This window comes from Hypanus sabinus, chromosome 5 (genome assembly GCF_030144855.1).
Source record: "Hypanus sabinus isolate sHypSab1 chromosome 5, sHypSab1.hap1, whole genome shotgun sequence".
NCBI classification, from domain to species: Eukaryota; Metazoa; Chordata; class Chondrichthyes; order Myliobatiformes; family Dasyatidae; genus Hypanus; species Hypanus sabinus.
Genome location: NC_082710.1, coordinates 22,813,158 through 22,826,805, shown reverse-complemented (window position 1 = coordinate 22,826,805; position 13,648 = coordinate 22,813,158). Strand labels below are relative to the sequence as shown.

The 13,648-nt window shown below is 41.2% G+C and overlaps 1 protein-coding gene across 8 annotated transcripts in view; it reads left to right on the top strand.

Annotated features, from left to right (window-relative positions):
• The window catches only part of epb41l4a (erythrocyte membrane protein band 4.1 like 4A), a 223,575-nt gene that overhangs the window by 126,410 nt on the left and 83,517 nt on the right, over positions 1 to 13,648 (top strand). The window lies entirely within an intron of this gene.

The window sequence follows — 13,648 nt, the reverse complement described above, 5'->3', positions numbered from 1 at the left end:
CCTGTGCTGATCAACTGGCTGGAGTGTTCAGAGACCTTTAACCTTTTGCTTCGGCACACTGAGTTACCCACTTACTTCAGGCAGACTTCACTTATACCATTGCCTAAGAACATTGTAACCTGGCTCAATGGCTATCATCCAGTAGCACTTACATCCACAATAATGAAGTGTTTTTTAGAGGTTGGTGATGAAGCATATTAACTCATGCCTGAGAAATGATTTGAATCTGTTCCAATTTGCCTAATGCAGGTCCACAGCAGTTGCCACCTCATTGGCTCTTAATTTAACCCTAGATCATCTGGACAGCACAGATGCAATCTTCAGGATGCTCTTTATCAATTCCAGCTTGGCATTCAATACCATCATCCCCTCAAAACTAATCAATAAGCTCCAAGATCTTGGCTTTAATTCCTTTTAATGCAATTAGATCCTGGATTTACTCACTTGTAGATCCCTGTCAGTTCAGATTGGCAGTAACATCTCCATGGTCACCATCAGCACAGGTGCACCACAAGGTTGTATGCTTAGCTGCCAGCTTAACTCGCTTTACCCTTACGACTGTGACTAAGCACAGTCCCAATGCCATATTCAAGTTTGCCAATGAAATCACTGTCATCGGCTGATTCAAAGGTGGTGATGAATCAGCATACAGGAGGAAGATTTAAAATCTGGCTGACACAACAACACTTCTCACTTGATAGCAGTGAGACCAAGGAGTCTTCAGGAGGAGAAAACCAGAGATCCATGATCCTCAACAGAGGATCAGAGGTGGCAAAGGTCAGCAATTTTAAATTCCTCTGTGTTATCATTTTGGAGGACTTGTCCTGGGTGTCCTGGGCCCAGCATGTAAGTCCAATTATGAAGAAAGCACAGCAATGTCTCTATTTCCTTAGGAATTTGTGAAGATTTGGCATAACATCTAAAACTGGCCCTGGCTCTGTATTCCATAGAACCATAGAACATTACAGCACAGAAACAGGCCTTTTGGCCCTTCTTGGCTGTGCCGAACTGTTTTTCTGCCTAGTCCTAATCTACAGTTCCCTGGTATTTCTCATTATTCATTTCTTCATCTCTGTAGCCTTCCGCCTCTCTGCCTTTCACTTCACAGGGTGGTTATAATTATTCATAAATCAAATAAGAAGGTGAATTGATTGTAAAGCATTTTTTGTGGAACATTTACTTTGTACCAGAGCCTGTGTTTGTACCCCTGAGTGTAGTTCAAAAGACACAGAGCATGAGTTTGTTTTATTTTGTTCCATATGCTTGTGGTTGGTAGAATCATGTCGTGTTGAGGTACTGACTTCGCATATTAGCACCTCCAAAAAAGTGAAAATAGCTCAGAAAACAGAATGAATCAATATCAACAAGTAAGAAAGATGTCGGGATAATGTCCTATCCAGTGGCTTCCAATGGCAAAGTAGGATCATGATTATCACTATTTTTTCTGGAACAGGTGTTCCTAACCTGGGGTCCACAGACCCCTGGTTAATGGTAGGGGTCCATTGTATAAAAATAGTTTGGGGAGTTGCTGTTCTAGAGGGACCCTAATCATTACAGTCATAACAGAAGATGAAGAAAATACACCATACTGATGATCATTTCAATTTGTACAAGCTAGCATGCAAAGACTACTCAATAATGTTAGTAATTGCACATGTATAATACTTTAGCTTTATATAATTCATTTCTGTAGCAAAAACTCCAGCAACTCCAGCAAATAGTGAAATTGGTTGGCATGCAGATACTGGCACTGTTTTTTAAAAAAAAGTTTGCAATTTTAAACATGATAATATAGTGATGTAATTAAAAGTATAATGACATCAACAAGTCAACAAATTCATTTTCTGTTACAAAAAGGAAAAAGATATTTTATAATAGGATTTGTAAATAATAGCATATAGAAGTTGCATCCAGTCCTAACATATAGTTTATGACATGGAATAATGTCAGTTTGACTTGCTGTCACGACATCAAACCTTGGGACATGCTGAGATATTTGTAATGTCAAGCAACGCACAGTCACAAGCAATAAAAAGCGCTTTAGAGTTTATTATAATTATTCCATGGCTAAAGTTGTATTTCATCAAAACTAATCTAATTTAGCTAAAAATTATTTTGACTTTGATAGTTATAAACCTGTCATTCCATTGAAGCAATTTTTCTGTGAGACTTCGTGAATATTCCAGCTGCCATAGCCAAATGATGCGGATTCTCAGTTTAGTTCTTGCAAGCCCTACCTGTCTGATAGGAATATACAGGGTGGACAGCCAGCGCCTCTCCCCCAGGGCACCACTGCTCAGTACAAGAGGACATGGCTTTAAGGTAAGGGGAGGGAAGTTCAAGGGGGATATGAGAGGAAGGTTTTTCACTCAGAGAGTGGTTGGTGCGTGGAATGCACTGCCTGAGTCAGTGGTGGAGGCAGATACACTAGTGAAGTTTAAGAGACTACTAGACAGGTATATGGAGGAATTTAAGGTGGGAGGTTATATAGGAGGCAGGGTTTGAGGGTCGGCACAACATTGTGGGCCGAAGGGCCTGTAATGTGCTGTACGATTCTATGTTCTATGTTCTTTATATTCTATGATGTAATTGGTGCTAAAACTCATTTCAAGTAGCATTGTTGTTAACACATTTATATCCCTGACAACAAGCAGAGGTTGCAGTCATTGAACAATCTGCTAAGTAAGTAGGATAAAGGTTCTATTTCCTGATGTTTGATCTGGAAATGACACTGCAGTAGAAAGTTTGTTAACTAACTAGAAACATATTATGTGTACCTAACATTATTAGACATTCTAATTACAACAGGTCAAAGGTCCACGCTTTGCCTCAGGGACTGAGGCACAATGCTACTTTGTTGCGTGCTATTATTAAAAGCAGTCCTTTCTTTTCATCTTAAGTACGTTATAGGTCTTACACCTGTTCTCATAAGAAAATTATTTTGATGAAAGGTATGTCTAAAGTGATAAATAAAACAGCTGTTAAAAGATTGGTACAATAGCAAAAGAGGGGTTTTTAAATTGCCAAAAGTGTATAAAGTAAGAAACCGTACAAAAGTCATAAGTATATTACTTTAGAAGTTAATTTTGTATTGCACTGGTACACTATTTAAACTGCACAATGGGTTTTGTTTCTTAGCATGGTAAACCGAATACTGATTCCTGTAATATAGACTTGAATCCTGTGAAACTCCCTTGTTTTCTGTTAATTAGCACCAGATAGTTCTAATCTGCTATTTCTTTTCTCTCAGTTTTTCTTAACATGCATATGTCCTGGATTTTGCTGCTTTTCATTTTTATATTTGCTAATGATATTAAACCAGGAGGATTGTGAGTATGGGGTAAGTATAAAAAGGGTTTTGGGGGTTTGTGAGAGAGAACATGTTAAAATGGAACATAAATTGAAAAGATATTAAAGTGATCCACAAGAAAAATAGTAAAAGGTGAGAGATTAAATAATGTTGATGTTCAAATGGAAATGGGTGTGCTTGAACTTACTGTTGTAGCAGGCAATTAGGAGACCATGTGGTGTTAACCTTTTAAGGAAAATTATTTGAATGTAGGAGAAAGTAAGTCTTAAAAACACAAAATGCTGGCAGAACTCAGCAGGCCAAACAGCATCAATGGGAGGAGGTAGTGATGATGTTTCAGGCTGAAACCCTTCATCAGGAGTGAAGTAGCATGGGATGGTCGAGGGGGGATAAGAAGTGAGAGGAGGGATGAAGTAAAGAGCTGGGAAGTGATAGGCTGAAGGGAAATGGGCTAGGGAGAAGGTGGAGAATTATGGGAAATAAAAGGGAAAGAAAGGTACTGAGGGGATTATAGTGAGGGGGGAAAAGAGAGAGAAAGAGAACCAGACTAAAGTTATAGATAGGGATGGAGTAAGAGGGGGGCAGGGGTATCAACGGAGGTCTGTGAGTTGAATGTTCATGCTGGCAGGTAGGAGACTACCTAGGCGGGAGATAAGGTATTGCTCCATCAACCTGCGTGTGGCCTCATCTTGACGGTAGAGGAGGCCATGGCCAGACATATCGGAGTGGGAGTGGTCTGTGGAATTGAAGTGTGTGGCCACAGGGAGATCCCGCCACTGCTGGAGGACTGAGCGCTGGTGTTTGGTGAAACAGTCTCCCAGTCTGCGGCGGGTCTCCCCAATGTATAAATGGCCACATCGGGAGCACCCGATACAGTATATCACCCTAGTTGATTCGCAGGTGAAGTGGTGCCTCACCTGAAAGGACTGTCTGGGGCCTAGGATGGTGGTGAGGGAAGAAGTGTGGGGGCAGGTGTAGCACTTCATCTGTTTGCAGGGATAAGTGCTTGGAGGGAGGTCGGTGGGGATGAATGGACAAAGGAGTCGCATAGGGAGCAATCCCTGCGGAAAGCCAAGAGTGGGGGGGGGAGGGGAAGATGTGGCTGGTGGTGGGATCCCGTAGGAGGTGGCGGAAGTTACGGAGGATTTTACGATGGTCCTGTAGGCTGGTAGGGTGATAGGTGGGGGCCAGGGGGACTCTATCAAAAGTCAAGTCAAGTCAAGTCAACTTTTATTGTCATTTCGACCATAACTGCTGGTACAGTGCATAGTAAAAATGAGACAACATTTTTCAGGACCATAGTTTACATGACACAGTACAAAAAACAAGATTGATCTACGTAATTTAAAAAAAACACAGAGAAAGCTATACTAGACTACAGACCTACACTGGACTGCATAACGTGCACAAAAACAGTGCAGGCATTATAATAAATAATAAACAGGACAGTAGGGCAAGGTGTCAGTCCAGGCTTCGGGTATTGAGGAGTCTGATAGCTTGGGGGAAGAAACTGTTATAAAGTCTGGTCGTGAGAGCCCGAATGCTTCGGAGCCTTTTCCCAGACAACAGGAGGTGGGCTGGCAGGGGGGATAGGGTGAGGGCAGAGGTGCGTGAAATATGGGAGATGCGATGGAGGGCAGAGTTGATAGTGGATGAAAGGAAGCCCCTTTCTTTAAAAAAGGAAGACATAGAATGAAAGGCCTCATCCTGAGAGCAGATGCAGCGGAGGCGGAGGAATTGAGAGAAAGGGATAGCATTTTTGCAGGAGACAGGGTGGGAGGATGAATAGTCTCGGTAGCTGTGAGAGTCTGTAGGTTTGTAGTATACATCGGTGGATAGGCTGTCTCCAGAGATCGAAATAGAAAGATCTAGAAAGGGGAGCGAGGTGTCGGAAATAGACCAGGTGAATTTGAAGGCGGGGTGAAAGTTGGAGGCGAAGTTAATGAAAGTAACTCTTATTGCAATTTAGTGGGGCTTTAGTAAGCAGCCCCTGAAATAGTGCGTACAGTCTTTAATCTTGTTATCTAAGGAACCAGGCACCATAAGGTCAAGACGGCACCAGTGAATAATGATTCCTTGGGTGACGTCTTCCAGATAGCCAATCTCTGCAATTATTTTATTTTCGCTACGTCTTCTGCTCGTTCTTTCTGTCTTGGTTCTGTTTTGGAAACTGTTGGAGCCTGTGATGTGCAGTTTGGAATTCAGTCGATTGTTCTAGTGCTGTGCTGTCCCAGAGAGGATCGAAAGCACAAACTGCCTTGTGAAGAAGACCAGCACGGGACCATGATTGATTCCATTTTGAAGCTTTGAGGAAGCAAATGCAGAGGAGATCAGCGGCCGCTCTCCACGGAGGCCACAGAATCGATGCAGCTGGTAGCCGGGTCGCCAGCATTCAGACCCGGTGTGACGGTTGCTCTTCATGGAAGATCTGTTAGTTTTTGTATGTGAGAGAAGGGGTTCGGAGTTTGATGCAATTGTCCCTGTTGCAGGAAGCAGGTACCTGGGTTACTAACAGGAGAGAGTAAGGGAATAGACAGCCAGTGCAGAGTATCCCTGTGGCCATTCCCCTCAATAAGTATACCACTTGGAATACTGTTGGGGGTGTCAACCTACCGGGGGAAGCTTCAGCAACCAGGTCTCTGGCACTGAGTCTGGCTCTGTGGCTCAGAAGGTAGGGGGTTGGGGGAGAAGAGAAGTGCACTAGTGATAGGATATTCTGTAATTAGAGGAGAAGAACACAGCTTCTGTGGACTTAAATGATACTTAAATGGTATGTTGCCTCCCAGGTGCCTGGGTCAGCGATTTCTCTGATCAGGTCCACGGCATTCTAAAGGGTGAACAGCCAGAAGCCTTGATACACATTGGTATCAACAGCATAAGTAGGAAAAAGATGGAGGTCCTGAAGAGAGAATATAGGGAGTTAGGCAGAAAGCTGAAAAGCAGGACCTCCAGGGTTGTTATCTCTGGATATCTGCCTGGGCCACATGTCAGTGAGGGTAAGAATACAATGATTTGGCAGATGAATCCATGGCTGAAGAATTGGTGCAGGGGTCAGGGTTTCAGGGTCCTAGTTCATTCTGGATCTCTTCTGAGGAAGGAATGACTTGTACAAAAAGGACAGAGTACACCACAGGAGGACCAATATCCTTGTGGGCAGTTTTGCCAGATCTGTTGGGGTGAGTTTAAACTAATTTGGCAGGGGAATGGGAACTGGGGTGATAGGGCCGAGGATGGAACTGGAGTGACAGGGCTTGGTATGCAACTAAATGTAACATGCAGTGAGACCTTGAGGAAGGACAGGCACATGATAAGGCAAAACTGCAGTCTGTGGCATGTGTTTAAAGTGTAACAGGAGGCCAAAATCGAAAAGGGTGATTAATATATGACTCACAGTAATATAGTATATAGAATAAGGTGGATGATTTTGCAGCGTAGTTAGGTTTGTAACCCTTCAAAGACCGTGATCATAACATAATAGAATTCACCCTGCAGTCTGAGGAGAAGCTAAAACTGGATTTCGTTATTATAGTCGAGTAAAGGGAATTGGAGGCATGAGAAGAGGAGCTGGCCAAAGTTGATTGGAAGGGGACACTAACAGGGATGATGGCAGAACAGCAATATAATAGATAATACAAAATATTTTTCAGATATATAAAGAGGAAAAGAGAAATGAGATAGAATATCAAACCTTTGGAAAATTATGCTACAAGGGTGGTATTGGGGGACAAACTGATTAGGTATTTTGAGTATCTTCACTGAGGAAGATGCTAGCAGAATGCCAGAAATTTGAGAGTGTCGGGGGCAGAAGTATTAGTGTTGTTGCTAATACTAAGGGGAAAGTGTTAAGGAAGCCAAGAAGTCTGAAGGTAAGTCACCTGGACCAGTTGGACTACGTCCCAGGATTCTGAAAGAGGTAGCTGAAGAGATTGTTGAAGCATTCAAAATAATCTTTCTAGAATCACTAGATTCTGGAATGGTTCTTGAGGACTGGAAAATGGCAAATGTCACTGCACTCTAAGAAAGGATGGAAGCAGAAGTAAAAAAAAATAAAAGGCTAGTTAGCTTGACTACAGTGGTTGGAAAGATGTTATAGAGTCTATTACAGGTCCATAATCCCTTATCTGAATTCCTTGGGGCCAGTTGCATTTTGGAATTCTGAATTATTGGTTCCTGGATTCCCCGCAGATACCAAAAAACAAGTATGCTCAAGTCCCTTACTTAACCTCTCAGTGCAGGTGGACTTTAGGACCTGGCGGAACTCCAGACCAATGCACATCCTCCTGTATATTTTAAATAATCTCTAGATTAGATATAATACCTAATACACTGTAAATGCTATTTAAGTAGTTGTTATACTGTATTGTTTAGGGAATAATGACAAGAAAAATATTTTATTTCCAACAAAAACATTCAATAAAACAAAAATATACAGCTTCAAACGAACCAAATCAAACACATGGTAAATGACTTATTGGAATAAATGTAGAACGTCACTGTTACTATAAAACTTCAGTAACTTGTCTTTCTTTTTCTTTAAATCATATACAGTGGTAGATCTGACACCATATTCTTCAGTAAGATGCCATACAGACACACCATGATCAAGCTTCTGCAATAACTCCACTTTCTGCGTTATTGATAATAGATGCTTCCTTCTCTTTTTCTCACTGTTACCCATAGGGGTATCTGCAGCTCTTTTTGACATTTTCACAGTGAAATTAAACACAAAGTCAACAGTGAACACAAAATATCAGTGAACAGCAAATGTATGTGTAACCAGTACGAAAGCTGAGCCACAACTGATGTCTGGCGGCCTCTGCTAGTGCTGCCACACCACACCTGAGTGCCGTCAGCTGTTGGCGAAAAGAACTTCGGTTTTCGGAGCTTTTTGGATTTCAGAGTTTCAGATAAGGGATTGTGGACTTGTATTAAGGATGAGGTTTGCAATACTCAGAGGCACATTATAAAGTAGGCCAAAGTTGGCATTGTTTCCGAAAGGGGAAATCTTGCTTGACAAATCTGTTGGGAGTTCTTTGAGGAAATGACGAACAGAATAAACAAAGGAGAGTCAGTGGTTGTTGTTTGTTTGGATTTTCAGAAGGCACTGACAAAGTACCACACATGAGGTTAGTTAAGACATAGAAGCCCATGGTATTAAAAGATTGGTATTAGCATGGATAGAAGATTGGCTGATTGGCAGGAGGCAAAGATGGGAATGAAGGGGGACTTTTCTGGTTGCCTTCTGGTGAGTAGTGGTGTACCGCGGGGGTAATTGTTTTGCTGCTGCTTTTCACATTATAATGTCTATAGTTGTACTGTGGAGAACATTCTGGCAGGCTGCATCTCTGGTGTGGAGGGGCTACTGCACAGGACCGAAAGAAGTTGCAGAGGGTTGCAAATCTAGTCAGATCCATCTTGGGTACTAGCCTACAAAGTACCTAGGACATCTTCAGGGAGTGGTGTCTCAGTAAAGCAGTGCCCATTATTAAGGACCTCTAGCACTCAGGGCATGCCCTTTTCTCACTGTCACCATCAGGTAGAAGGTACAGAAGCCTGAAGGGACACCTTCTTTCCTTTTGCCATCCAATTCTGAAATGGACATTGAACCTGTGAACACTACCTCACTTTGTTAAAATATACTGTATTTCTGTTTTTTGTCCATTTCTTTAATCTATTCAATATACGTATACTGTAATTAATTTACTTATTATTTTTATTTCATTTATTATTATTCTACTTTCTCTCTGCTGGATTATGTATTGCATTGAACTGCTGCTGCTAAGTTAACAAATTTCATGTCACATGCCGGTAATAATAAACCTGATCCTGAAGTCAATGATGGAGTGGCAGGTCATGTCGAGGAAGCAGGGTGTCTGATTGGAGGAATGGGCAAAGAAGTGGCAGATAGAATATAATGTAGAGAAGAGGCTGGTCATACACTTTGATAGAAGGAATAAATGCATGGACTATTTTCTAAATGGGAGAAAATTTTAAAAATCAGTGGTTTAAAGGAACTTGTGAGTCTTTGTGCAGAATTCCCTATAGGTTAACTTGCAGGTTGAGTTGGTGGTGAGGAAAGCAAATGTAATGTTAGCATTCAAATCGAGAGGATTAGGGTATAAAAACAAGGATGTAATGCTGATACTTTATAAGGCATTGGTTACACTGCAGTTTGGAGTATTGTGAGCAGTTTTATCTAAGAAAAGCTGTGCTGGCAATGATGAAGCTCCAGAGGAGATTCATGAGAATAATCACAGAATCGAAAGGGTTAACATTTGAGGAACATTAGATGGCCCTGGGCTTGTACTCACTGGAGTTCAGAAAAATGGGGGGGGGGGGGGAATCTCACTGAAACCTATCGAATATTAAAAGGACTCATTAGAGTGGATGTGGAGAGGATATGGGGGACTCTAGGACCAGAGGGTACGGCCTCAGAATTGAGGGACATCCACTCAAAACAGAGATGAGGAAAAAATTCTTTAGCCAGTGGGTGGTGAATCTGTGAAAGTTATTGTCACAAATGGCTGTGGAGGCCAAGTCATTGGATATGTTTAAAGCAGATGTTGACAGGTTCTTGATTAATTATGGTGTCAAAGGTTCCAGGGAGAAGGCAGGAGAATAGGGTTGAGAGGGATAATAAATCTGCCATGATGGGACGGCGGAGCTGATTTTGATGGGCTGAATGGCCTATTTTGCCTACATCTTATGGTCCTTTTTCTCCTATAAATGCCTGCTAGAAAATGAATCTGAAGATAGCATATGGTGTATTTTGAGAATAAATTTTACTTCGACTTTGACTTCTGGTTCCAATTTTTAATAGAAGTATTTACGAAGAAATCTAAATATTGACTGGTATTAGACTAAGTGGTTGCAAAAAGCAACACGGCTGAGCATCAGTTTTATTCTCACCAATTAAAGTGGGGTGTTACTGATTGCAAGGCAAAAGAGATTATTCTAAAAGTGAATATACTTATTAATGAGCTCATTACTGTTGTGCTAGCATTGAATCTGTTTTCTTTCGGACTATCCAAAGCAAAATTCAGCTTCTGTCTTTCTAAATAAACCTACTTGTCCAAAATAGCAGAACCCCCTGAATTGTTAGTATCTTGTGGTTATCTTTCAAAAATGCTGAAAACATTTGAGCCTGTAGTGTAATCACAAATAAAGTGCAGTCTGATATAAAAATAAATGAGTAGTTTATGGGTACAAGGGAGTAACTTCAAATAATTTATTTTATCCCTTTATGCAAAATATTGGATACAGTGAGAGACCTTACGATATATTGGTTTCATCCATTATTTCATAATTGTACAGAACTGCATGATGTGTGATGAATTCTGCTGATTAGCACTTTTTAATGATTTAAGTTATCACGTTACAGAGTTGCTCTGTAACATGGCAAGGTTTTTGATATGCATTACTATCCTTGCATAGAATACACTCCACCTCAGCAAATGAAATTTGAAACCATATAAACAAAATTCCTGTGCTTTTTGTTTTGAACTCTTAAGCGCATTAATAGTTGTGGTATGTTCTGGTTTCCTAGAATGGGACTGTGAGTCAATTTAAAGCACAATATAATATTCATTTTTGACACAAGGTACAGTCTAGTGCAAAAACCTAACATTGTTTACTCATAATTTGCTGAACTATGCATTTCTCACAGGTGATCTTTATTTCACACCTGATAATTCTGAAAACACCGAAGCACAATACATTTAGATGTATATGGACATTTGTCTATGCATCGTGAGCATCCAGTGCAAAGTATTAGATTGGAGGACTATTTGGATCCTTGGATGGGAAGAAGGGCTGAAATTAAAAAAAAATGCAGGTGTTGTATCTTCTGTCGTTGCATGGAAGACCACTAGACTGTAAGCCCATTGAGCCTGCTCAGCCATTCCATATTGGCTGGTTTCTTATCACTCTTATCCCCTTTTTTTCTGCCTTCTGCCTGAAACTTCGATGCCATGACTAACCAAGAACCTATCAACCTCTGCTTTAAATAGATGTAAATGACATTGCTTCCACAGCCGTCTGTGGCAATGAATTGAATGAATTCCACAGATTCACCAGCCTCTGGCTAAAGAAATTCCTTTTCGTCTCTGTTCTAAATATGTGTCCCTCTATTCTGAGGCTTGTCCCCTGATCCAAGACTCACCAACTATTGGAAACACCCTCTCCAAATCCACTCAATCTAGGTCTTTCATTCAATAAATTTCAATGCCATTTCCCCCCCCCCCCCCCACCCCCATTCTTCCAAACTCAAATGATTACAGGCTAAGAGCCATCAGACTCTCCTCATATGTTAACCCTTTCATTCCAAGAATCATTCTTGTGAACGTCCTCTGGACCTGCTCCAATGCCAGAAAGTCTTTTCTTAGATAGAGGGCCCAAAACTGCTTACCATACTCCAAGTTGGGTCTGACCAATGCCTTATAACATCTTACAGAGAAAGTGTCCTGAGAAGAGATACGATTAGCAGTAATGAATGTGGAGACAAGGAAGTCATGAGGGGAATAGTTCCTTAGGAATGCTGAAGGGAGAGGGATTGATAAGACATGTCTGGTGGTGGAAATTTGTTGATAAAAATTGTGAAATATGGTCTATTTAAAGCTGAGGCTGGTAGGGTGGAGAGAGAAGACTTGGGAAATTCAGTCATCCTCTACTTGATAGGAGAGTGGTGAAGCAGATGAGAAATGGATTTGTAGTTTAAGTTGGTGATGAGGAAGGCAAAGGAGATGTTAGCATTCATTTCAAGAGGACTAGAATATAAAAATTAGGATGTAATGTTAAGGCTTTATAAGGAACTGTTCAAAGGTTCAAAAGTACAATTTAATGTCAGAGAAATATATACAGTATACATCTTGAAATGCTTTTTCTTCACAACCATCCATAAAAATACAGGAGTACCCCAAAGAATGAGCAACAGTTAAATATTCGGACCCCAAAGTCCCTCCCAGCTCCCTCCTCCCACGCATAAGCGACAGTGAGAAGCAATCTCCCCTCCCCCCACCGGCAAAAAAAACATCAGCACCGCCACCAAGCACTCCCGCAAAGAACCATAGTAAGCATGTAACTCCAGGTCAGGGTCTTCAAAAGAATCCTGGAAGGGAAAAATAGAGATGAAAATAGAGCTGTTTCCAAAGATGCAAACAAAGGAGTCGCTGTTAGGTGCCATTAACTTTCCTAATCTGCCTTCATTTGGAGTATTTAAGCAGCTTTGGGCCCCTTTTCTGAGAAAGGATGTGTTGAGGTTGGAGAGAGTTCAAAGGAATTTTGTGAAAATGATTCTGGGATTGAAAGGTTTATTAAATGAAGAGCATTTGATCACTCTGGGCCTGTACTCACTGGTATTCAGAAGAATGAGGGATGAACTTATTGAAACCTATCGAATGTTGAAAGGCCTCCATACAGTGGATGTGGAGAGATGTTTCCTAAGGTGGGGAAGTTTAAGACCAGCGGACACAGCCGCAAAATAGAGGGACATCATTTAGAATGGAGATGAGGAGGTATTTCTTTAGCCAGAGAGTGGTGTGTGCCTGGAATTTGTTGATACAAAAAGCTGTGGAGGCCAAGTCATTGCGTAAATTTAAGACGGGTTGATAGATTCTTGATTAGTCAGGGCATGAAAGGATATGGGGAGAAGCCAGGAGATTGGAGCTGAGAGAGAAAATGTACCAGCCATGATGAAATGGCTGAGCAGACTTGATGGGCCAAATGGCCTAATTTTGCTCCGATATGGTCTTATGAATGGAATTGAATCTTTACATGGGTCAAGATGGAAGGCAGTGTAGTTGCGATTACTGTGCAAATCCATTGGCTTGTATCACTAATCCTAGATGGAGCCAAGGAGATCAAGAAAAAGGAAAAGAGTCAAAGAAGGACTATATGAAGGTGAAAAGTGGGTTGAAATCGGTAGTGAACATAATAAAATTTTAAAGTTCTTTATGAATGCACAAGCACAGTTGCAGTTATTAATGTACCAAAAAAAGTAGGACTGAAACAAATATTCTTCTACATGCTCCCAACAAAAGACCAGCATTCTCAGTTCTTGGTTATTTCATATATGAGAGTGGCAGTGTGACTGTGATGTATATTGCTACTGGAAGAGCTGATGCAAGTAAATAATGGGCATTAGGCTTCATTAATATAACCAGCTGCTTGCGTGTCCCCTCCAGAGGCAATGCAATTACTGAACAAAATTAAAAACGGGCTATATATTTGGCCCTAAAATAAATACTGCGATCTGCAGATTAACAATGGAGGGATTGTGAGGTGGATGTACTTTTATTGACCACATTGACCTATTGTTGCCAGTGTTGTTTAAGCTATATC